Genomic DNA, 27,802 nt, shown 5'->3' on the forward strand with positions numbered 1-27,802 from the left:
GAAAATATATGCACTGAAATAAATTTGTCATTATTCACAAAAACAAAAATTTATGTTAAAAATTTAAATTTCAGAAGGAGCAATTTTTTAATTTTTTTATATTTTGTCAATAAAAACTTAAAGAGAAAAGGAGCATTTTGAATGTGATTGCATGATGAAGAACTAATCGGTAAAAAAGTTTTTCAACAATAACTTTATACATGCTTTTAAATTTCATACTAATTGACATACAAAACTGCAATTTTATTACAGAATATAATTCTAAGTATCATTCTAATTTAAAATGTAATTAACAAACATCTTCGAAAACTCGAAAGTTTTCAAGATATTTGCCGTTATGCGACAACAAAATCAATTAATTCGTGAAATTATGCTCTTCCTAAAAGTTATTCGCTTTACCACATCATAAAGTGTCAATAATCTAATATTTGTCGTTTTAAAAACGTAAAAGAAACTTTTTCAGCGTATTTGGACCATGGAGAAGTTTTCAATAAAAAAGTTTTCCTAGCAACAACTTTTGACATATTTTTATAATTCATGCTATTTGCAATCAAAAATATAATTTTCTTTTTTAATATTTTAAATCAAAATGCTCATAACAAATTTTTCTGTAATGTAGTTCTCGAGACATTTTAAATTTTGTTTTAACAACACAATTGTTTTGCTTTATTATGCCTTTTCATAATTTATTCGCGTTTCTCCATCAACAACAATACGTTTTTCAAAAGGCTCATAACATTTCCTATAACTTTCCCATTGAGGCTTTGCTATAACCCAATGATCGTTCCATTCTAAATCAAAAGTAATACAAACTATCGGAAAAAGTACAGCATAACGTTCGATAAACATTATCAAACATCGCTTTCCTATTTTCCTCACGAAGAAAGAAATTTTAAAATAATTTTACTTTCGATCTAAATATAAATAATGCTCCGAAAATAATTCACCCAAACTGTTTTCATTTTCTCGCGAGAATCGCTTGTCAGAATTGACGAACGTTGCATCCCACCGTCCGTCAGTCAAGATCACGTCACACTAAAGTCTTCGCGCGAACTGCGGTCTAAAAATACTAGATTCGATAGCTCGGAACACTAAGTGAGCGCCATTGGGAGAAAATTAATTCCCACTTGGACTGACGGAAAAGTGTTCCAATCTTGAATCGCGCTAGGTTCCGCCAGCAAATTGAACGCTGACCTGCCGCAACGTCGATGACAGTGTCAAAATTGAATTTGCATACATTAGACGAGGATTACCGTCAACTTACTGGACTTTGTCTCGCAGTGTGTTGGCACACCGCCTGGGTCAAAGTATTTCTACTGATGGAACATTATTTTTTTTTTCCTGAATGGGTGTTCGCCGTCGGAATAGACAACCTTTTCCCAGTGGGATGATTGACAGGTTCGGCATTTATTCGACCTCTATTCAGGGCGGGAGAGCTACAAATTATTAATCCGCGGTAGAAACATGTTCGATTGCGAACCGCAACAGTAGTAAGTGCAAAATTCAATCAAGCAAAGAGTTACTTGGCAATTTTAACAAAGTGCGAGATAAAAATGTCGGATTAAGCACCGCTGTGCTGCCCGCCATTACGTTCCGTATTGGTCAACGGAAACGCGAAGGACGCCCGTATGGCGTAGAGTGGGGTCTTGGACCAATGGACCCGTCGATGAGTGGAACTGTTTTCTTGCCTTGTCTGCAAGTGCCGTGCATAAAAGTTCCCGCGTGGAAAAGGGAATGGTTCAAGCTCTAACCTCCAATAATGGTGCTCAACGATGTGAAGTAATTCTCTAATCGCAAATTTATTGATCAGCTTAGAATATTTATTGGATCGCGATTAGGGCAAATTTGCGGCTACTTGTTCAAGTGGAAAACTGCTTGTCATAGTTTTATGAGCAAATCTTTTGAGTGCTGTCTGGGTAGTGGCGCCTGGAGGACTGGTCAGATTTGCGGAATTCGCACGTAGATGACCTACTGAGTTGCAGGTCGATATTAGTTAAAAGGGGATTCGATGAAAGGCAAAGGAAAGTTGTAACACTGCTATTCATGTAAAGAAAATTGATTTGTTAATTTGTTAATTGTTAACAGATCGCGACGACGATTATCAACGTACAGGAAAAAATTATCATCAAGCCCGATGGTCCCAAGGTCCGGGTCTATTTTAGGGGCCTGCCATAATTGTAATATATTTATGTTGATTTACCTCATTGAAAAAAATTAGTCAGAAAAATGATTTAAAAAAAATGAAATTGGAACTAATGTTGTGAATACCTTTAACTTCATGTTCATCGCAGAGACTTTATGTCTTCAAAGGAATTTTTCAGAATAATTTTCTGAATCTATTGGTCGTTGAAATATGGCTGTTACTTGTACATTTGCTGTGTAGACAGAAACAATAAATTTCTGTGATAAATTTAACTCTTTAGTTAAATTAGTTTAGTTGTAATGCCATTTTCATACAAAAATCCTAGCAATTTACTTATTTCGGCTAAGTTATTCTGGATTATATTCCTTCCTACTTGACCTAGGAAAACAAAAGACAATGCGGTATCATCAAACAGACAACTCTGTGCACATTTAAAGGACAATTTATTACGTAAGTACCAATTTTGTAATCAGATGGCACATTACAAAAAACCAAGTTCAGACACCACTAAGAAAAACTCGTTCAGGCCATAATGACCGCAAAAGCCGAATCCAGTACCTCAAAATCAACAGCACGCTTCATAAACGAGGGATCATTTGTGAAACTCGACGGGTTCACACTCGTAACCTGTAAGGGTGAGAAGCAATTAAAACCATCAGATCGTAAGCGTCAAGGCAGCAATAACGATGACGATATGGATGTATACGACAACGGCGCAAGAAAGTTTCCAATTAGGCAATCCATGAGACGTTTCTGATCAGCTGATTAATTCTTATCTATTTTTTTCTGACAATACTCCGGTGGGTGCATGGCCCGACATTTTGACGTAGGACTACGTCTTTGTTTTCGATATGGGGGTGCACTTTGGAAATTCTACAAAAATGGTATGTAACGAAAAGTGGTCCAATTTTAAACGCATATAATTTAGCCATCTCACGATAAATTTTCAAATTTTTTGCGCAAATCGCCCCGAAATACTTCTAAGAATAGATTCCAATAGATAAACCCAAAGATTTTTGATATCATAGCATTAAAAAATTAAATAATATACAACCTTGTCAAAATATCGCGCATTAACACACAGAAGATAGCGCTTCCCAAGCCCTGTACGACAGATTGGTGTACCTACGACTATTTAAAGAACGGAGTTGGCCAGACACGCTCAGTTCCCTGTTGAACGGCTGGCGAAGCAAATCACTGCGCTATGTTTTTTACAGCCAGTGTAGCTGAGTTAGAAGTCCGTTACACTGGCTGTGGAGGGACGCTACCCTGTGTCGTCCAACAGGCGACCGCTCCAACTGCTTCCTAAATGCCGCTGTAATGTTGCCAGTAATTTTTTGGTTTAACTAGCACATGTATTTGCTATTTGCGCTTGAAATTAAGTAATGTAGTGGTAGTAATAAGCTTCCCATTTTGGTTTAAACGCAAGGACAGTTTTTAAAATAGGATTTGATTAATTAGTTTAGCTCATCTAAGCAATTTTATCAATTCTGTAATTTAAAAGGAATTTTACGGAACTTGGTGAATTCGGCCCCACTTGCAACTGGTATAATCAACCTGCACAAAGTGTTGCATAACGCAGGGCTGTTTTTTGGAACAAAATGTGTTATCATTCAGCCCTTCGCTATGCAAAATCACGATATTATGACAGATGGGCTAAGCGCGGCCGTTCCTTTCAATCGGGAAAGGCCGCATGGAATTTTAGTGAAATGCACTAATAGTGTCGTGGTGGTACTAGTTGTGTCTTTCCCTCTACCCATCATCATCAGCGTTGACTCATTTTGCATTGTGCGTTTGGGTTCAATGTTTGTGGCGAATGTGTTGGTAGGTAGGGGAACTGGCGGTAAAATGAACACGTTAAGCAAAGTCATTATTTTCTAACTAATAAGTGAATGAGATATTACAATCACCTTATATGTTTCTTGTTAGACATGTTTTGTACATATCTGGTAAAAATACTTCGTCATAAACACATTTTTTCAAACATGATTCTTGATTTCTAAACATGTCCAAAAATGAGACATGTTAGCGAGTGAGTAAAATGAACATGGCGGTGGTAAAATGAACAGCTTCTGGTGACCTGCAAAATGTCCTGTATGTATGCAATGCGCAGCGTTGGAAAGCATTTTTCGATCAATGCTAATATCCCAACAAATCATAAGCTTTGCATACACACAGGGCATTTTGCAGAAAAAAAATTGTCACGGAAGAATTGAATTTTCATGACGTAATATTAACCATTTTACAATCCTGTGGCATCGAAATACGTCTACAAACTTGGGGTTATCCATGGGTGTTTGAACTTTTAGGATCTGTTTGAGAGCAACTAGAAAGCTTGGTCTATACATGAGATGTGATTATATTGTCTAAAATTTGAATTTTCTTCACCGGTCCGGGTGTTTTTTCCCACACACTAAGAACTAAGAAAATAAATATTTTACATTAAGTAGTATAGTCCTACGTCTACAGTTCGTGCAACCCCATAGGGCTGTCCCTTGTAGTTTTTTTTTTTGATTCGATCCAACATCAAACGAATTGGAATAACGAAAGATGTTTGTGGGACGGATTTTTCTATTCGCAGGAGTACAGCAAAACAAACTTGTTGGCAAAAGCCACTGCAGAATTGTCAAACAAACGTCGCATGGATAAGAGCAACAGGAATTATCGCATACAACTTCTGTACGGTTTTAGAATAGTGACATGACGCCAAATTAGGCCAAAACAACTGTTGTTGATCGTGCTTCATTTATTTTTTGGTTTATAAAGGAAGTAGTTTTATAAATCTTATATTGCGTGGAGTTTTTGATTGCGAATGGTTCACTACGTTTTCCACAAGTGCAAACGGCCTGCCAAATCAGGTACTTCGAACCGAATTTCGACAGCTTCTTCCGTTTGAAGCGGTCATCCGCAGCAGTCCTTATCCGTACAATATTCTTGTTCCGATAGCTGCTTTATATCCACTTTGATGTTGGTCTCATCTCGACCGGAAACTTACTTGGCTCTTAAACGTGAAACTTATCCGCTCGACGCGCCAACTAGGTATCATTATTGGTACCAGTGAAATGATGACGGAAGTATTTTCTCACATTGATGATATAGAATGGTAGTTCTATTTTAATTGTTTTAAGATTGTAATGTCAGTTTCACAAAAAGTTCAATTACAAGTGATAAGAAAACTCTCGTTCTTTCGTTTGACACCAAAACATTTGTCGAACTCGATATTTTATTACGAATTATTGAGATCCGGAAGTAAACTAAATCCTAAACTTAAAGAAAAACAAAATTCGAAACAAAATTGTACTCTAAAATTGAATGATGGACAAAAACAAGCAAAAGGGATAGATGAAGAAGTTTTTCAAAATAATGCAAAAATAATGTACAGAGATGTGTTTAAAAAATATGTAAAATGGATTACGGCAAGTGTTATAAAAAAGGTTAGCTTTTGTACATACTTAATTAATGTTAACGATAATATTAAATATGTTCACCGTAATCAAATTAGAAAATCCAACTTAGATGATAGGTTTCATCCTGATTATTTGGTTCATGCCAGAACTTTTGTTCAGAATGAACAACCAAATGAAGAAGCTCAACCGATGGATAATAATAAATGAAGTAGTGAAGTAAAATTGAGTTCACCGAAAAAGGTTAGAAGATAGAATCGAATTAAAAGAGCACCGCTTCGAATTGATTTTGGGAATTACATGAAGTATTAATAGTGTATTAAAAGATCCTTCAAATCTGGGAGGATGAAATTTATTAGATTACTTTATTATTGTTACTATAATTAGAGCTATAGAATTACGCCATAGTTATCAGGTCAGCTCTTTCACTATCTTGATTGTAAAACATCATATTGTTGAATGTTTAACCTATTCATTTCCGGTACTAAATCTATATAAATCCTACGTTGATTAAATTAAGCGGGTCTTCTACTCTCATGCTTTCAAAAAATCGATTTTTTTTCTTTGATTAATTGCAATCTATAAGTATCTGAGAATACGCCACAGAAAGGATTTGATGAAAATCATATTCCTCGGCATGTTTCTGGGAACCGAAAGGTACCCATCTCCGGCCGTTTCTGAGATACTAAGCGCGGCTCACCACGATGGCGCTTGTCTATGGAAAAATCATTGGTTAAAGAATTCACCGGTCCATTCTTGACGGTTTATGTACGTGTGAGCGTCTATGAATGGTTTCATGTTTTTTTGGTGGGACGAGATTATCGTACGGAAGAAAGAATGCGTCGAACATGTTGAGAAGCGTATGGGAACGAGATCACGAAAACTGAAGAAAGAAAGTAAAGTGGATGTCGCGGCAAGACAGGCCCGAATTCTACGAAGAGAACAAAATGTATAAAACCAAGAACATTTTAGTGATGAGGAAGGTGAGATCTGCGGACCCGGTATAGTAGATTATCTAGTTTGTTCCACTATCTAGTTTCCCTAATAGGCTATAAAATAACGTAAATATTTGAAATTTTCACAAATCATTACATAACTTTTACAAATTATAAAATAAAAGAAATCCCTCTCGTCTAAATAGAGCCAACGTGACTATGATTATAAAAAATATGAGTTTTCTGATTCCAGATTACCTTATTTGCCACAACTTTACTTAAGCGGGACCCATGCAGTTTCAACATCAATGTCATCAATGAAGTTTCAAGGTCGTGAGAGATTTTTCTTTTCGTTTCCAAAAGTAAAATTGAAAAGTCAAAACATGTATCTTCAAAATAAAAAAAAAAGTTTCTAAATCCATTGAGTAGATGCTTTACAATTTATTCCCAAAAAAGTGCTCAATTTGAGGCATTGTGAGTAGAAGATCCCCTTAAGTCTCTTTTGTATTCCGACTGTTAAATATAAAGAATAGTGTAAGTAAGTCTCGTCTTTCATTCCACCGTCATACAGAACAGACGGGTTTTGCAGCCAGTCGAAAATTGTCCTCTTTGCCGGAGGGACCAAGTTTCCGGAATACCCCGGAGTGTTGCTAATTAGACCAAAAACCCTCTAAATGTTTTTAAGCGTACTTGTTTTGCCAATTCATGCAGTTTGACATGCCGCAAGACAGGGTTCCAAAAGGGTTTAAAAGTTTCCACTTTGCCGGAGGGACCCGGTTCCCGAAATATCTCGAAGTGTAACCATTTCATCCAAATATCTCAAAATGTCTTTCAGTGTGCTTTTTTGTAAAATCATGAATTTTGAAGTGCCGCAAGACGGGTTTTGCAACCAATCGAAAATCGTCCCTTTTTAACGGAGGAACCAAGTTCCCGTGAGATCCCGAGGTGTGTCCAATTTGATCAACAACCCCTTAAAATGGTCTCCACTTGTTTAGCAAAATTATGAAGTTTGACACCCAGTTAGACGGGTTTTATAATCAGTCAAAAAGTGTCCTCTTTGCCGGAGGACCCCGGGTTGTGGCCAATTCGACCAAAGACCCTCAGAATGTTGGTCAATGCGTTTGTTTTACAAAATCATAAAGTTTTGGGTCGCAAGACTGGTTTGAAAACCGCTATGAAAGTTTTTCTTTTTTCGGAAAGGCTGGGGTTATCCCTTTCCGAAAAGAGAACTTCCAACAATATATCCGGAACTACGGTCAGTTCCGGAAAGGTGGCCTCGGTGTCTTAAACTGGACAAGTTTTGTGATCGTTTCCAAAAAACGGCATCAAATTTGGTTGGAACGCGGCTGAGAATCATTATTTTTAAATTAAACATTTTCAGTTTAATGGGGGTTGGAAACGTAAGAGTTAAAGGCCGATTCCAATTTAATGCTCATATAATGCTGGAAAGTGCGAAATAGTGTGCTATTACAGTGCACACTAAAGATGTTTGTATCATTGAATACAGAGCCATGAATATTCAAATTCATTGAGTAAAAATTGATCATATTCAGCCGCATTCGTTTTCAATATTCAGAGAAGCATCTGAAAACCAGTTCTTTTCAATAAAATCAAATATTAGCGATTACCTTGAATAGAATGTGAATATATTTGTTTATACACAGCGGAAGAGATTTATCAATTACAGCTAGATCAAAATAACTTGGATTAAATTTTTTCTTTCACATATAGTTTAATATATTTCGATATTCTGAACATACGGAGTATTTATGTCTTCTTCAAAATTAGTCATGGAATGTCTTCAACAAAGTTTTTTTCATTTTGATTATAGAGGCGTTAGGGGTTTTTCGGCTCTTTTATCAGATTAGAATAATTTCTAACCTTATGTGCGAATCCAGGTAAGCTGCGTACAAAGCAATCGAATAAACAACTACGCTAACTAAGCCTTTTTGAAAACTTTGCTGATGGTATTAAATTTCGAACTAAATTTGTTTGAAGAATAAATACTTTGTAATTACTTTCATTAGAAGATGTGCTGCTTTAAGTTGTAATATACTTCAAAAATACTATCAGGAATCAGAATATATTGGCTCAAATGGCATGTTCCCCGTTTGTAGTCGGGGATTTGTGCCTTGTGATCGAAACGGTAAAATTTTTTGTTAGAACGGTAATTTTACTTTCGTTCACTATTAAAGCTCACAACTCCAAAACAAGTCCTCGTTTACAACATTGTGGTATATCATTCAATTTAACACTCAAATATATACCGTTAATAGCCACTAACTTGAAATATTTTAAAATTTTTATTATATCATGTCCTTCTTAGAGGCTATTTATAGATTTGATAGTACAACAAAAATCAATCTCATAAATATCGATCCTGACCTTCTAGAACCAAACGCAAAACGTCATTATTCGTCATTTTCCTTCTACTTTCCAAAATATTGTTATCGCTGTAAATCACATTGAGTTTTTGTGTCAATTCTACGAAATTAAAAACAAATACATTTTTAGGAAATATTAAAATGCATGCAATTTTTCGGTGAGTAAGTTTATGTTTATAGAAAATCAACCTAGTAAAACTTCGCTTCCCATTCGAATCATTGTCCCTAATCCATAGCTCATGATGATATGACAACTATAGGACCTCGAAGTTTGGTTACAAGATCCAATTCCCACCATTGTCGAAAAGTCATCGTGATGCCTAAAACAATAGATGCTCAATGTAGTGATCAGACAATACACTTCTCAAAATTATTATTGTACAATGTTTAAATTTAATAAGTCAGCATTCAATATTTTTTTCAATCCAATTAATTTTGTTTTAGGGAGGGTGGGTTAGTAAAATACGTTTGAATCTTTCATTGAATTTTCCTATTCCCAGATCATTTTTTAAAAACTCATAAAAGTTCAGCAGCAGTTTAAATTACAATAGGTGCATATTATAACAGTAGAGTCCCTATCCTATGACTCTATTTCGCACTTTGTGGTTTCGAATTCGAACCAAGTACATGAGATATATTGTGCTTTTCACCGAAGATTAGCAATCGACCGAATCAATTCAAAATAGCGAAAGAATTGAAAATATACCCTATTAGCTCCATCTGCCCAGTTTGAAACAAACATCTAGCAATATATAGGCCCTGTTGGTCAGGTATCGGACGGTCATGAATTGACAGTTCATGGATTTATTCACCCCTTCACTACCTGTTGAGCGAAAATCGGAAATTATTTGTTACTATTTTTGGTACCCATTTAATTTATTGTTTAGTGTGCCTTTTTGATGCCTAACTCAATTCTTTTGCAGCCTCCCAAGTTTTTCCTTGGTTCAAGAGCAATAGTTGCTCGAACACTTCATATAAAAATAAATTCAAATTACATTTTTGTAGCCTTGCGGAATTGAAAAGGTTAAATCTTAAAAATAGCGGTTTCGCAATCTTGTCGCGATCTTGTCGCTATCTTGTTTTTTCGCTATTTTTGCAAATTTCCAGTGATAACCACAATATAATGGTAATATCTAGAGGTGTGCGCCACGCCGCCGCACCGCGCCGACGGTTGCATGTAAAAATAGTAAGCATATCGGCGAGAACTCATTGCTTCACCATGCAGTGCTTGGCATCCATTCATGCTACATCTATTGCTTTTTCGACCTATCGTCATACACTTCTCTAAATTGCAGCTCGCGGGATCAACAGTACAACCAATGCTATAGTATCCGAGTTAAAACAACACAAATGACCGGACCAGCATATGAATTGTTAGCATAAATTTCCATCTGTTTTAATTCCATCAGATGTGTGGTTGTTGCTGTCCCACTTCCAGAAGCCAGTAGTGTCCCATACAAAATGTATATTATTAGCTGCCTACTAAACGCGCGCCGACTCGCACACACTCTCAAGCAAGACTGGAACTTCATTATTCGAATCAACAACGCCGCACGTGAAATTATTCCATCGAGTGAACAGTATCTCAACAAGTTTTCGTTCTGTTCTGCCCCTTAACGTTCTCTTCATGCGAACGTCGAAGTAGCGCGTTCATTGTGTTCACTTGGTTCTTTGACCGTCACACATCGCAAAACAACAAAAGTTTATCGCTACAACAACAACAACAACAATCACCACATGCATCTGAGTGCAAATCTGAGTCATCAAAATCATTTGTTTTCCTCCCTTCAGTAAAAAAAAGTCTTTCCAGAATGTGTCAGAAGTGGGGTTCGAACCCACGCTCCCTTACGGGAACCAGAGCTTAAATCTGGCGCCTTAGACCGCTCGGCCATCCTGACTTGGTGCCGGTTGGTGGGCTCAATGGCGATTAAAAGCTACGGCACTTTGTTAGTAGTGGTAAAGAGGCGACTGCGTTGCTATAACAGGGACCGGTTATTTTTTGTCGCTCATTACCGTGCTTGGCAATGTTACTGCCGTGTAGGGAGGTACCATGGGGTGGTGACGGTGAGATGATTCATTCATTCAACTTCATTGCACGTTCGTGATCGCTTGATGAAAACCGGCCCAGAGTCACGATGTGCCGCTGTAAAGGAATGCACATTTTCTGTGCGTTGCAATAATACAGCGGTTTCTCGCTGCGTATTAGTTATATAGGAAAAAGATGATATAAGGCGTTTTCTTTGAATTTTCTATTAGTTTAGTTCTTTTAGGTTTAGAAATTATTAAAAATGAAATGCATAAACATATTGGGTTGAACTAAGAATGGAACGAAATTGAAAAAAAATGATTTCACGCCTCTTTTGCTAAATCTGTATGAAAATCGATCAGTACTACAGACATAATATTCTGGATGAGTTTGGGTTTAGTAGAACTTTTCCACCTTTTCTGAATTTCTTGACTTAAAATCTAGCGGAACAGAATTTAACGTATTTGTAGTAAATCTTCGCGGTATATGTTTGATCCGAAAGAAGATCGGGTACGGTCGAACCCAGTTCAATATGTTTGATTTTAAATGGAAGCTCAGAGTCTTTGGCGAAGAAGCTTGTTCGACATCCATTTTAGAATCATTTGAGTCAATTCAGGAGTATGCTTGTTATACGGTAGAGTGGTAAAATTTGAGAGCAATCGAATAACAATGGCGTCGAGATCGGGTGTAATGTTGAAAAAATGTCTTTGTGGTACAAGGAATATTCTTGAATTGAGATGGGACTTGAGTTTGGAAATTTCCTTGTTTTGTATGCCATTAAGCATTTTAGAAATAAATTATTGTTTTTGGGGTGATGGGTGGCAGTAGATCTCGACGTTTCATTAAATCCTAAGTCATTTAGCTTAAAAAAATCGAATTCAATTTTTGAATATTCTAAGAGTTCTTTTGCGTTTTTTCACGGGTGAAAATTTTTGCATTTTGGCCGTTTATGCAACACCTTAATCGTGTCCGATTGAGCTAAGCTTTTGCAAAGAGACTGTTGAGGTGCGTCCGGCACTCTAATATACAGTCGTCTGAATAGATGCTCCCTCCGTCGCCTTCAAATACCTAGCGTCTACTGGTTTCCTAAATATACAGTGAACGATTTGTGGCTGGAATTCACATAACATGAATGACAGTCAAACAAAAATTAATATTTGTGTCGACCTGAAAAAGAAAGCTAAAGCAAAAACCAAAGGGGGGCAAAACTGAGACCACCAAGGGCGTCAGAAGACCACGCTGCGGCTCTGACCATACCACTCCAGTAAATTGCAGTCGCGTGTACTATGCGTACTTTCACTATTTGTTGTCAATATTTGAAAGTCACGCGGTTCTGTTGAGTTTACTATCGAGCTGTTTTAAATAACCAAATTATATGGAAAAACAAGCTGTAAAGCAATCTACAAAATTTAGAAAAGCTTCTGAACTTTTGAAACGATTTTCGCTCTCAGAACAATCAATGCTGCTAATGGTCTTTTGTGGAAATGTGAATTTATTACAAAAGAATTTTGCACTTAGACCGTCAAAATTTTTGTTTAGAATCATATTTTAAAATATGCAATGTGTAAAAAATAGTATATGTGTTTTGGAGTTTCTGAGGTTCATGAACGACAAGTAAAAGAAATACTATTCTGAATTCATGTTTCTGCCAAAAACTGACGCAATCGCGTTCACCATAACAACATATCCTCTGTAAATCAAAAGCACAGTAAATTATTCCTAACGCAACATGGAAACACAAACTGAAAATATTTGAAATATATTGTTATTACTTCAGATTCCCTGAAAGAGGTAAAAAACTCTAGAAACGTTGAAGTTGAAGCGTTAAGCTGTTTTACAACTACCAGAACCTGCACAGACAAAATTTCCCTTCGTATAAGACCTTATCAATAGCATGCACAGTCAAAACAACGCATCGATTTGTAATTTACATTAATATAATCCAATGCATAGAAACTTACTCATCTCTACTTACCACTATTCGAATCATCATTTCTGATTCAAGCCAACAAACCGGGGACAGATCACGCTCAAATGAGAAAAGTTAGACATTACGGATCCAATAAGCCGACATCCGGAACTGCGAAACCGATGAGCACGGATGGAGGAACAGCAGCGGTGTATTAGTTTCCTGAAATATCACAAATCACGATCGCAACTTGATTTGCATTTTGTGTGTCGTGTTGCATCCTGTCATGTCAACAGTACGGGAGGAGAGCGGGGTGAAAAGTATCCTCTATGGATTTTTTCAGACCATTTAAGGCAAACAAATTTAGTGATTGATTTTTTACAACAACCAAAATACACAACGTTTTCAGAACTGGTCCAAGTGTAGCGTTTTGCACTTTTTACTCCCAACGCACCACTGGGTTTGGATCCATCAGAAATATGTAACAAACATTCTCTGCCTTGTTCTCTACCGTCATAGCTCATTAAAGTTTTGCTGCCTTGCTATGGAAATAAATGTAAGAATAATCCAGACTCCTGCGATGCGCCCGAAAACTGTTCCCTGAATTTCGACGATGTTCACGAACAGTCAGCGAATCGCAACGGTTGGCATTCGTGACACGTCGTCGCTGGTTGTCCTTTTACTTGAATTAAGCCAGAAATTACGACACCGAGCCGAACTGCGAATAATGTTTTGAGTTTGGAGGAAATAGTCGTAAAACAAATCATGTTTCAATTACAAACCGCCGTCACCAAATTTTGTTAAACGTCTTGAAGCAAAATAACAGAATGAAAGACGTCATTAGAAGATAAGCAATTAGGTCGTGTGAAAACGGGAATCCTTTTAGCACGTAAATTGAAACGAAGTTTATTGTCCGTTGTCTTAGGATTGCTATTACTTGGTTGGTGATAGTTTAATTTAGTTTATCAAAACGTCGATTGAGTGAGCGTTTTTCAATGAAGTTAAACAGTTTGTAGCAACAGTTGAATCAAAACTTGCACCTAACTCGTACCTCCCATATTGAACGACTGAAAGCTAAAATCGGAAGGGCATACTTTGAAAAACCCGGTAAAATTATTAGAATGTATAAATTGGATCGAAATATAAAGCGTATAAAGTGTAAATCGGACTAAGATCTTTCAGTATACAAATCGCTTAAAAGGTACTCCAGTGTAAAAACCTGATAAAACAAACATTTCGTAGGTATGTACGGATAAATATAGCTTAGTATAAGAATCGGCTATTTTTTGTCCAGTTTTCAGTGAATCGACTCTTACATCGCAGAACCCTAGTCCCTAGTCGCTCGATTTTTATATCCTTTTGCTTTTAATATTATTTAAAGCACATGCCTGCTAACACTGAAAAGGGATGACGTAATCTCCCTTTGATAGGGTGACCATACGTCCTGGTTTCACAGGACATGTCCTGGTTTTGCATTGACTGTCCTGGTGCCTTGGGAAGTCGAGGAAAATGCTTGATTTGTCCTGGTTTTTCTTCTGTAAGACTAATATATTTCTATTTATTTAGTCTTCGCTTTTCACTATGCTTCAGATCGCAGTTACGACCGACCGCAACCATAACTGCAACGTATAGTAATCCTCAATCGGAATGCGACAAAGAAAACTTAATACAGTCAAATCTCCCAATTGTATCTCCCGATAGTTTTTTTAATCTCTCAAGAGTGCCTCGTCAATATCGATGAAACAATGGTTACCAGCGCTTCTTCGCGGCGATTTAGTCTTTCAATCCAGGACCGACCGGAAGAATTCCCTTTTGGTACCTTTGAAAAGACACATCGGCGTTTTGGTGCTTCTGCTTCTACTTGAGTTCTCTTGCTAGTGGTTTTTTGTCTTACTGGAAATCCATTCCCAAAAAGAAAAATTGCAACTATCGTGAAATACTTTCATTGAGCACTCTCTCGAGCTGGGAATCATGGAATTAATACAGGGTCGATACCAGTACCTAATCAGTCGCTCTGCTTGTTAACAGTGCAGTGAATCAAACGAACGTTTCTACCTAAAGTCTGCTGTGTACCGTGCCAGTACTATAAACAAGCAAAGCAATCGAATAATAAAACTCGTCCCAAGCCAGTGTGAACAATAAAGCACCGTTACTTTCATTTCAAGATATTTGAAACTCAATATCAAAATTCAACAGCAAATTTGCAAATGCAGTTTAGATTAACATAAGTCGTCGTTATACAAGCCCACCACACTCGTTACTGATAACGTTTAAAATTTTTGCCATAACGCTTTGGAAGACAAGATGCAATACGTCGTTGAGCATGATAATGTTAGGACCTAGATACCCGTTCATACTGACAATGATAAGATTGATATGCGTCTGAACGATCTACACCTGGGTACTATTAATAAATTTATTACAACCATCATATCGGGATACGTAACGGTGGAATTCTTTAAGTTTGAAACCTGGAGAAAATTTTTCTAGGTATTTCCAACGGTGTTTGTTTTGTGAGAATGCGAGTGACGGAACCTTTTCCTTCATATCTAAAATGTCAATTCAAAGCAAAACGCGTGACCAAATCTCAAATCACGCAGTGCACGTATGAAGCACAGACCCCTGCGTGCCCGACGTGGTTACACAAGAAGACACACTACGAGAAACCATGTACACAAACCTCTAATGATGCAATATCAACTGCAAGTTGTAAGTAGGGGTTTGCCCACTACTCGGGTTCTTGTTTGCCCGGCGTACCCTTCTTTTCAGGGCGGCCTAGGTGCCTCTACAGAATTTCGGATTTTCGTCACAACAAAAAAAAGGTAAACAAAACAAATAAATTTAATTTTACCGTGTTTATTTCCTCCAACTCTCTCCACTGCTGCTGCTGCTAATCTGCTACTGCTGGGCGGAAAGGCGGGTGGTCTCGTCCGACCGGCCGGGACAGCAACGGCCAAGTTCTTCCGATTTGAGTTGACTGCTCCTGCAGCGGTCCTTGACAATTAGCTAGGGAGGTGAGCTTAGCTCCTTTGTTGGAACCTCCCTAGCGACGATGGCGAATTATCGCCGGATCTACTCGCTCCCCGCGAGAGATCCCAGAAGTCACCGCAGTGTACTTCCCAGGGAGCACCTTTGGCCACCCTGCTTCGCTCTCCTTGACGTTTAGCTGTGAAGGAGAGCTAGGCTCGTTCGGCTGATCCTTCACAGCGAGAGCGGAAAGGCGTCTTCTGGGTCCTTTATGGTTAGCCGGGGAAGCGAGTGGCTCCTTAACGCTTAGCTTCCCTAATCGGCGACCCGACACCAGACCAGAGTTCTCGAACCACGAGCCGGTACTTTTGCGGGAATTTACTTCCGCACACACGCGTTATTTGGCGGGTTGGACTTTCCAAAAACAAACCGGTCACTACCGAAAACAAACCGAACTGCAACGTGGTCCGAAACTAACTAACCTTTTCACGATGGCCGCCTTTTCCACTCACCCAAAACAAACACCAAAACCAGCACCAAAAAACAGTACCGCCGCATAGCTGTCATCGCTATGTGCAGCATATCCAGCACACTTATTGCAGCAAGAGGAGAGCGGTGGCCTACCTAAGCCCTATGTTATTTATACAGAAATATGAAACAAAATTTTCTACACCTATCTAGACCAACAAAATCCTTCACAAAAGCTAAAACAAACAAAATTTACGAGAAAAAGTGAACGATCATAAGGAACAGCGGTGAGTTATGTTGCAATAACAATACACTCTACGGAGAGAGTACGCACCAATAGGTATATTTCCACCCAGTGCTAAATTGTTACCCTGACGGGTTACAAAGTATACCCATCACACAGCCCTTCATCAACATCAACTAAATCACAAACCACCGGAGTTGCAGCTCAGACACCAACGAATACTGAAACAACAGAACCTACGCACAGCGTGAACGATCATTGTGATGCGTCCACTACCTCCCAACGGTCAGCATAACCGATAATAAAGTAAATAACAAAGAACACGGATACGCGATCATGACCCCTACACTGATAATATAAATTCGTAAATATAATGAAATCGATCATGCAATGCACGAATTCATTCGTCGTTTTCTGCAACGAAGTATTTTCGTGCATTGTAAACAGTAGGTTTCGTTCAGTTCATGAACAAGAATGGCCGCTTGGTGAACGAAAGCTTTCGTGACTTTATTTTTCGTGAATGAAACGAAATGTTTTGTTTATTTTAATAAACGTTTGTGTATATTACGAACGATTTCGTTGGTCGCACGAATTCATTTCGTTTATCTTAGCAAAGTTTTCGTATTTATTAGTCTCTTATTGTTTTCAGTCGAATTTTTGGGATCGATATTTGACAACATCGATTTCTTTCAATTTAAAAAAATCGATGTGGCCAAATCGATTTTATTGTGGTACGAAGAAATGGTAGCTTAATGAACGAATGTTTTCGTAAATTTTACCTATTTAGTTTACATTGCACGAATGTTATCGTTGATAATGACATTATGTTTTGTGAATGAAACGAAATGATTCGTTTATTTCAATAAATGTTTATTTATATGATGAACGATTTCGATGGTCGCACGAATTAATTTCGTTTACCTTTGACAAGTTTTCGTATTTATTAGCCTCTTATTGTTTTCAGTCGAATTTTTGGGATCGATATTTGACAACATCGATTTTTTTAATTAAAAAAAGCGATGAGGCCAAATCGATTTTATTATAGTACGAAGTAAAGAGACTAAAATAACAAAGAGACGCCATGTTCCGTTTGGAATTCCGATTTTACTGTCAATGTCATTCCAAACGAACAAGAGAGTTGTCACCACAACAAGTCGTCGTCAAGTTCGCACGCTTTTATCGTTCGATCCAGGTGCCGTGCGCGATATTTCATTTAGTTTTTTATTAATTCAGCTTTTCGTGTGTGTACATCAATCATAATGAGTTGCGAAATTTGCACTTTCGACACTTCCGCCGATACAGTTATGTGGACGTGTATAGGTTGCCCAAGAAAATTCCACGCCGCTTGCATTGGAGTGACTGTTCCGAGGGGATCACTGCGGAAGAAGGACAAGAGGGTGGACATCAACTCGTATCTATTACCGTGCTGTGAATCATGTCAAGAATTGATGCAGGCCAAGATTGAGTTCAAAGGGCTTATTGAACAACAACAACTTCTGGAATCACAACTGCAAGCCAATACGGAAGTAATGCACCGGCTCGCGTTTCAACTGGAGAAGCCTAACATAGTTCACGAAGCGATCGATGGCCTAGAAATTTTGCTTACAACAATAAAACAGGAATTGATAGCAATAAACAAAAACAGCAGTTTGACTGGAAGTGTTGTTGCCATTAAAAATCACATTACCTCGCTATTCGATACAGCAATGACGACAACGAAAAATAATGTCTATAGCACGCTGAAAACGGTAACGTCAGAACTATCAGCTGAACTGCGCACCATGAATGATGAAATAAACCAGCTTAATCAACTGTCTCTGGACACAGCGGCTAGTATTACTATGACGTCAAACCCGACGCTGGGGATTGATATTCTTGACGAGCTTAAGTCTCTGTCAGCGAACATATCCACCAGTCAAAACTTCACAAATTCTGCGCTAACTATTGATATCCTCGACGAACTTAAGGCGCTTTCATCAAACATAACGGCAAGTCAAAACGCTACATCATCGCTTGATTCATGCCCCAGTTTGGAAGCCGAATTAAATAACGACAAAAATATCGATAACTCAGGTTGGCGCTTTTTGGGTACAAGGAAAGTATGGAAAGCAGACTGGAGCGATTACGATGCACGCAAATTAAGAAACCTGAACCAGCAAAAACAGCCCGAAAAGGCTAGAAGACGTAAAAAAAAGATCGAGGCGAAATAATAATAATAACGTTAATGAAAAAAACAAAAGCACCACAAATTTTCCTCGACCTGATCAAGAGCAAGCAGCGCGCCACTCACGACAGCCAGTTAATAGTAACCATACGAGTAATACCAATCGCAGAATCACATTTAGGGCCGGCAACACCCACTATAACAAAAACCATACGAGTAGTCACTACAACAATAGTTTCCTGCCACCGGATAGAGTGCTTCTTGCGGCTGCAAAAGATCATTTCTCAGGACCCCCCACGAACTATAGGCCAACAATTCAGTTTCAAAGAGGACCGACATTGAATCCCTATCCAGTGAATGATTTACCACGGTCGACGATGCAAATGCACCCAACATCGGAGCGCTTGTCAACAGTTTTGTGTAAGGCGTGCCATTCTCAACATTCGTGTTTTCGACGACATTGACGCATTCCCTAGAAGAAGGAAATGACGAGGACACCGCAGTTTGCCAAGATTCGACGCCATTTGAACGACAACAAAAAGAGGTAATCTCGATTCCTCAAGTAGAGTCGTCAGTAGAAATTTTAATTTACTGTCAAAATTTTAATAGAATGAAAAGTGCATCGAAAATGAATGAAATTCACAAGAATATTTTAAGTAGCTCCTATACAATTATTTTGGCTACAGAAACTAGTTGGGACGAAAGTGTTAGAAGTGAAGAAGTTTTCGGGAACAGCTACAATGTGTTTAGAGCTGACCGAGACACTCATATGTCTGAAAAGAAGTCAGGAGGGGGAGTTTTAATAGCAATTACATCAAAATTTAATGCAGAAATCATTACTACAAGGAAATTTAAAGAATTTGAGCATGTGTGGGTTAAAACCCATCTGGCAGGTGAAACACATATATTTGCCTCTGTGTACTTCCCCCCAAATAATGCCCGCAAAGATACATTTGAAAAGTTTTTTCTTATTGCCGAAGACATTATAACCAAGCTCCCCCCGGAGGTAAAAGTTCATATTTATGGTGACTTCAATCAACGAAGCATTGACTTCTTTCCAGACACTGAAAATGAAAGCATTCTACTTCCAGTCGTTGGGGATAACGGAACTCTGCAGGCTATATTTGACAAAACTGCAGGTTTAGGACTTAACCAAATTAATCATGTTAGAAATCAGCAAAACTGTTATTTAGATTTATTATTCACAAACATTCTTGAAGACTTCTGTGTCACCGAATCATTAACTCCACTATGGAAAAATGAAGCGTTTCATACAGCAATAGAGTTTTCTGTATTTGTACATGATAACAAAAGACCCGATGACTGCGAGTACGAAGAGGCCTTTCAATTTCAATTGGCAAATTTTGACAACATAAAACAAAGACTAAGCAGTATAGATTGGCAAACGTTGTTTAGAAATGAAACAAGTATCGAAAATTCAGTAGACGTCTTTTACACAAAATTGTTTGATATAATAGTTGAACAAGTACCACTGAAAAAAATTAGGCGACAAGGCAACACAAAATATCCAGTTTGGTATAACGAGCAAATTAAAAATTTAAAAAATCGTAAACAAAAGGCCCACAAAAAGTATAAAAAAATCAGAAATGAAAGGAACTTATTTAACTATTTGGACATTTGCGATCAACTAAACCTATCCATTAAAATAGCATTTGAAGAGTATAACTCAAAAACCGAACTTCAAATAAAATCTTGCCCAAAAAATTTCTTTAATCATGTTAAAAATAATTTAAAATCGGAAAACTTCCCTTCAAAAATGAAACTTAAAGAAAATGTCGGTGTCAACGCGGAACAAATCTGCAATCTTTTCGCAACCTTCTTTCAAGACATCTATACCACATTTTCTGAAGAAGATCGTGATCGCGAATATTTCGGTTTCTTCCCAGAATTCACCACAGACATTGGCGTCAATCATGTCAGTGTGCAAGATATTATGGAGGCTCTAAACAAACTAGATGCCTCCAAAGGTTCTGGACCTGACGGGATCCCACCCGTATTTATGAAGAACTTAGCGTTGGGACTCACAGCTCCTCTGTTTTGGCTTTTTAACATGTCGCTTGAATCTGGCATTTTCCCCAATTTATGGAAAAGCTCGTACCTGGTACCCATTTTTAAAAGTGGCAAAAAATCTGACATATGTAACTACCGTGGAATTGCCATTATGTCATGTATGCCTAAACTCTTTGAAGCAATCGTTAACGAAAAACTATTCAATCAAATCAAAAACAGAATTACTAACATGCAGCATGGGTTCTTCAAAGGACGTTCAACTAATACAAATTTACTAGAATTCGTTAACTACTCATTGATTGCAATGGAGAATGGAAACTACACTGAAGCTCTTTACACGGACTTTAGCAAGGCATTTGATCGTATCGACATACCCTTGCTATTATTCAAACTGAAAAAATTAGGAATTGAATCAGGTCTTCTCAAATGGCTCGAATCATATTTAACTAACCGTCAACAAATAGTTAGATTTAAAGGGAAGAAATCGAATCCCATTCAAGTCACATCAGGAGTTCCTCAAGGCTCCCATCTAGGCCCTCTTTTGTTCATTTTATTCGTAAACGACATATCATACATTCTCAAAAACATAAAAGTTCTTATCTATGCCGACGACATGAAGCTCTTTTTAGAAATTAGGAACGAACAAGACATAAAGATATTACAGGAAGAAATACATATGTTTTACCTCTGGTGTAACAAAAGCCTTCTGCAACTAAACGTAAAAAAATGTAATGCAATAACTTTTAGTAGGAAACGAAATACACCTGACATTTCAATCACTCTAGGAAATCAAGTGGTACAAAAGTGCGAAAGAGTTAAAGATTTGGGAGTCATTCTAGATTCAAAATTAACATTCATTGACCATTACAACACAATCATCAATAGAGCAAATAACATGCTTGGATTTATAAAGCGTTTTAGTTACAATTTTAATGATCCATATACAATTAAAACATTATACATCTCGTATGTAAGGTCAATACTGGAATATTGTAGCATAGTTTGGTCACCTTTCTCAATCACACATGAAGAAAGAATAGAATCAGTACAAAGGCAATTTTTATTGTTTGCACTTCGCAAAATAGGTTGGACACGATTTCCTCTCCCATCTTATAAAGCTCGCTGTATGCTCATTAACATCCAAACACTAAAAGAGCGCCGAGAATATGCAATGGTTTCATTTCTAAACGATATAATTTCGTGTCGTATTGATTCAGTCGAACTTCTATCTAAACTTAATTTTTATATACCTTCCCGGCAGTTACGAATCCGAAATACATTTATAACAAACAATTATCGTACAAATTATGCCAAGTTTGGACCATTAAATCAGATGATGGCAACTTACAACAAGCACTGCGAAGCTATTGACTTAACAATGACAAAAAGCAAATTAAAAAAATATTTCAATTCTATTCGCTTATAAAGAACATCCTAAAGTAGTGCTATGTAAACCAGATAGTGTTTAGTTTAGTTATTAGTATTTTATATTTTAAGTGTATACTATATTTTATCGTTGTAACAAAACGGTCTACTCTTGTTTGACGACAATAAATAAATAAAAAATCGTAAATGTTAAGCATTATGTGGCATTGTTTTTAAGGAAGTATTGTTATGAAATTCATTAAAATTACTAAAGATTTTAAAGATAAAAATTATATCCTCAAACCAAATTTGTTACAATACCATCGTGTTTAGAAACGCCTAAGAGAAAAGAGCTTGGTTTGATGGAGCACGAAATTCAGCATGAGGGTAAAGAATACCAAATGATGCAAATAATAAATTTTGGCCTAATATGGTTTTGCTGCTGCAAAATACGATTCCTACGGATATAACTATGTTTTAGCTGGTCGAGGAACTCAGCAGTCCAGAAGTCGCATCGGATTTTTATATTGGTTAGAAGAAACAAACGGAATAACAACAAACAAGTTTGGTGAGGCTTGCACATGTGCAGTAGGGCATTGCAAAAAAAATTTTTTTTTGAATTCTCAAAGGTCCCCCCTCTCATGTTGTGACAAATGTCAAAGTAAGCTCAGATGCCAAATTTCACATCATTTGGACAATTCTAGACCCCCGCCCACTTCGCTTGAAATTTTTATAATCGTTGCTATGGGAAAATGTGGAGGAAAAGTATATTAAATGCAATAACTTTTGAAGTAACAATCAGAAAATTACAATTTATACCTCTTTTTAAAGGAAATAACCTTAGTATTGGAATGGAGATATTCCTGTTTCTATAAAAATACGGGAAAGTGGGGTACTGGGTCATTTTGACCCCAAAATGCCCTATTTTTTGAATTTTTCTGCTCTGTTGTGCAAACCATACATATTTTGCAGTTTTTCTAATGTGAAAAAATCTCAGAAATCGAACGGAATCTTTTAGACCTTTGTCCGAATACGAGAAGTTGGGGTTATAGGGCCTTTTTTCATTTATATTGAATTTTATCATTTTCCCGTGCATATAACTCTATTACTCATCATTCAATTTTCATAAATTGTACCTTGTTCAACTCGGAAAATCCTTAGGAACAAAATAAAAATAGATTCGTTACCGAAAAATTCAGAAACATCAAATTATCTCACATATAGTCTCGATTTCACATTTTTATCAAAAAATCGCACATATTAACTCCATTTAACGACAAAATTCTTATTTAATTTACTATTTATAGTAAAAAATGCGCTTAGGAATCACATGAGAAAAGTTTCATACCTGGAAAAATAGGGGAAGTTGAGGTATTAAGACATTTAATGAAAAAATGTGGTTTGTAGAGTTAATGTCAAAAAATTGGATGTTTTTGAATTTTAACGCAAGCAAATTTATTTTTGTTGTATTTCTAAGAATTTTCCACGTTCAACAAGGTACAATTTATTAAAATTGAAAAATTATAAAATTTAATATAAATGACAAAAGGCCCTATAACTCCAACTTCTCGTATTCGGAAAAAGGTCTAAAAGGTTCCGTTCGATTTCTGAGATTTTTTTACATTAGAAAAGCTGCAAAATATGCATGGTTTGCACAACGGAGCAGAGAAATTAAAAAAATAGGGGATGTTTGGGTCAAAATGACCCAGTACCCCACTTTCCCGTATTTTTATAGAAACAGGAATATTTCCATTCAAATACTAAGGTTATTTCCTTTTAAAAGAGGTATAAGTTGTAATTTTCTGATTGTTACTTCAAAAGTTATTGCATTTAATATACTTTTCCTCCACATTTTCCCATAGCAACGATTATAAAAATTTCAAGCGAAGTGGGCGGGGGTCTAGAATTGTCCAAATGATGTGAAATTTGGCATCTGAGCTTACTTTGACATTTGTCACAACATGAGAGGGGGGACCTTTGAGAATTCAAAAAAAAATTTTTTTTGCAATGCCCTAATGTGCAGTGTTGCCTGTGACCTGTAGCCTGGTTGCTAGTTGAATTGTTTTCACTGAATTAAGATGGCGTCTCTTTGTTATTCTAGTCTCTTTAGTACGAAGAAGTTTACATTGCACGAATGTAATCGTTGATAACGGCATTATTTTTCGTGAATGAAACGAAATGTTTCGTTTATTTTAATAAACGGTTGTGTATATTACGAACGATTTCGTGTGTCGCATGAATTCATTTGTTCATCTTAGGAAAGTTATCGTATTTAATATCATGTTATTTTGGCATTGCTCCGGTAGAGAAAAACTCAACCTTTCATCATACAAAACCAACGAGCAGTTCACGATGGCTCAACTGAATCCGTATTGCTCCGGATTCTGGATCAACTGGAAGCGAAAGAGGTTCAGGAAATCGCGTGGTATTTTTGATAGTCGTTTGTACGTGCGTTCAGTAATTTTTGGTTTGCGGGGAAACGGAAGGCGGAAAATGAGAACGGTCCCAAATCGAGTCTAAAGACAACGGAATTCGCAGGCCAATAAAGTGCCAGCGATTTTTATAAATCGGACGAGATAAGATGCACATAGTTTGAAAGTAAAGTGACCAGGCGAGCAAATTAAGCCAATTTATCCGGATTTCAACGGCGTTGGTGTCTTCCCAGAAAAAAAAACGCACTTCAAGATCCAGGACGAGTATGCTGCTGGAGATACATTGGACAAGAAGGATATAAGGAACACTGTGGGAAACATTCCGATGCACTGGTACGATGAGTATAAACACGTTGGATTTGTTGTAATATTTAATTCCAAAACTTCCATCTCCGAGGGATTTGCAACCGTTTCCAACGCTGCAGAATTTGAATTTGCGCCGAAAGGAGAATATCTGGTCACTGGCACAGACGATCAGACGGTCAAAAGTAAGCGTGTTTGCTTTAATCTGGTCTCAGCAATCAATTCCTATCGTTCTCTTTTCAGTATGGGAAGTCTTGACAGCACGTTCCTTCAAAATATTCAAACGAGGGACATCGTTCGCTCGTGGCGTCCTGGTGGCAGTTAGTGGCAGTGGCTTCGGGAAAGCGATTGCTGTTGATCAATCCTAATGTTGGCGACAGAATTGTCGCCAACATTAGGATTGATCAACAGCAGTCGCTTTCCCGAATCATGGAATCAATTAATCGAAAAACAGACGATTTGCTGGCGAAGGCACCAACATCCGAAGTATTTGACAATTAACGTATCGCCACTGCCGCCCAGTGGATGGAAGTTAGGGGCCGTACACTAATTATGTAAGGCTTTTTTAGAGCTTTTCAACCTCCCCCTCCTCCCCAGATAGGAGTTCGTAAGATTTTGGTGAACTCCCCCTCCCCTACATAAGATCGTATCATGATTGTCATAATTAAAAAATCGAATTGTTAATTCATCAAATAATAAGATAGCGAAAACGATATGTAATGAATTATTACAAGAAAATTCATGACAAAATGTAACTGTAAGCATCTGCAGAATTTTAATTGCATGCCAATCTCGCCCAGTAGAAAGAATAACTGTTGTCAGATATTCAGTAACTCCAATTTGGTCCACATGATTTGCTTTGCTATATTCCACTTCCTTTGAATCTATTTTCTTGTGATGTAGAATTTAAAAGAGTTTATAACCTCTTCTGGCATGATTTTTTTCTAAGTTCCAGCTGTGACGCTTATCGTACGCATAGCTCCGAGTTAACCATCTTCGAATTTGCTTGAATTAAAATACAGTTCACACTCTGGAAATATTCGACATTCAATATCTTTGACAATCGCATGTTAGAACATTTTCCAGATACCTTGTGGGTTTGAATCGAACGTTTGAAAAGGACAATGTCGGTCTAACAACGCGAAGGGTATCAACACTTCTTAACTTGTAAGGCATATTGTGACTCCAGTTCCCGAACAGAACAATGTACAACCAAGAGCCAAAAAAATACTCATATTGTTTGATATACAAGGATTATATGATACAAATGAAAATAGTTCCCTTTTCTTATTAAAAAGAATATTTTCCTTATGGATTTAATTTTTTAAACTTGTTTTATGATATTACGTATGAAAGGACAAACCCTCCCTCCCCCTCAGATAAGAATTTGTAAGATATTTTGAAACTCCCCCTCCCCCCCATATGCCCTTACGTAATTAGTGTATGGCCCCTTACGGAAGATGAACGGAAATCCGGCGTCCGTATTGTTATCAATCATTTCAAGAACATTAAACAGGTTACGGGGCACAGACGGGGGATTACTTCGCCGCTGTCATGCTGGAACCTGCCAATCGTTCAGTATTGATTCATCAGTTGTCCAAACGACGGCCACAGTTGCCATTTCCGAAGAGCAAGGGGCTGATTCGGTGTGTGTTGTTCCATCCGGTGAGATCCTGCGACGTATAGCAACAAGGACTCCATATTCTACCTCTATTGAAGCTCTTTTGGACTGTTTGACGAATGGTGCTCGTAAATATTATTAAGTTTTTCGTAAATAACAGTGAACAATTCGTTTGCCTAATGAAGCCGTTTTGTAATAAGCCAACGAAAGTCGTTTCGTGGATTTCACGAAAAACTCGTAATAAAAAATAAAAGTGTTTCAATAGAACTACGAATGATTTATTATATGTACGAAAAATTTGTGTATTTTATGAAAATTGTCAGTACGAAACTAATTCGTAGCGATTTACGAATATATTCTATCAGTGTAGGCACCACAAACAACTCAAACCAGGTAATCGTGAAAGCCCATACCACATTAACAGCGAGGATAGCATGAACGAAAACGATAAACCGCGAGAAAGCGGACTAAGTGATCCACAAGCAACAAGAGGCAATGAAGTAAATAGACCTTCAACAAGAAATAAGATCTTTACGCAAAGTAGCAAATCGCGTACACAAGATCCGATGGATATACAATAAAATTCGATTTATTTATTTTTATTTACGCATCGATAGTATTAAAAGAGCCACGGCTCAAGTAATGCATTGTGGTGTGTCAAATAATTGAAATAGCTAATGGACGATTAAGATGTTTTCACGCCTGGACGCTAAACAGCGACCAACCACCGAGTCTAGCATCCTACATAACAGGGAGTATGGATGTCGCGCTCAAACCAAAGCTGCGAAATGTCAAAATCAGTTACTTATTTCTACTTGTATTTACCGATCACCAAAATTCAGATTCACCGCCTCCCTCATTCATTAACTTCCCAACTGACTGAAACTTCATGCAGAATGGAATGCTTTCAAGCTCGGGCTCAAAGTGATATTATTTACACCAAGCTATCCGCCAGTTTTCATTTAACAATCGATTAAACGGAGAAATTTTTGGTAACAACGGTAGATTTTGCAGCTCTCAAATCGAGAGATTATGGTTGTCATTGGAGATTACCAGCCATAGCACAGGGAAGCTACTTGGGATCGCTGATGTTTCTAATTTACGTCAATGTCGTGTTTTTAGTACTGAAAACTCGCCGGTCCTACACAGACCTTCTCAGTATGAAAGTTTGCTGATGGTGGTATAGTAAGAACTGCCTTTGTGTAAATCCGAAAAAGTTCTTTGTGATAGGTGATTGAATTCCGATGAAAGATTTTCTGGCAGAGCTCTCCTCCCAGAACTTTTTTACTGTCGAAGCTCTGTCTACCAGACACCAAAACTTTTTAACTGCCGAAAACATGCGGAAAAGGCAATGTCGATTGAGAGGTAACGGGGGGGAAGCAGTACCCTTTGGATTGTCCTGGTTT

General features: G+C 37.5%; 1 protein-coding gene and 1 non-coding gene across 2 annotated transcripts in view; one reads left to right on the plus strand and one right to left on the minus strand.

Moving 5' to 3' along the window:
* Positions 1 to 27,802, plus strand: part of LOC131688736 (matrix metalloproteinase-2-like) — a 259,760-nt gene that overhangs the window by 178,079 nt on the left and 53,879 nt on the right. The gene's annotated exons all lie outside the window — the stretch shown is intronic.
* Positions 10,681 to 10,764, minus strand: Trnal-uaa (transfer RNA leucine (anticodon UAA)). Its single transcript has one exon. It is a non-coding gene; the product is annotated as a tRNA-Leu (tRNA).

Source organism: Topomyia yanbarensis, chromosome 3, assembly GCF_030247195.1.
Source record: "Topomyia yanbarensis strain Yona2022 chromosome 3, ASM3024719v1, whole genome shotgun sequence".
Taxonomy (NCBI): domain Eukaryota; kingdom Metazoa; phylum Arthropoda; class Insecta; order Diptera; family Culicidae; genus Topomyia; species Topomyia yanbarensis.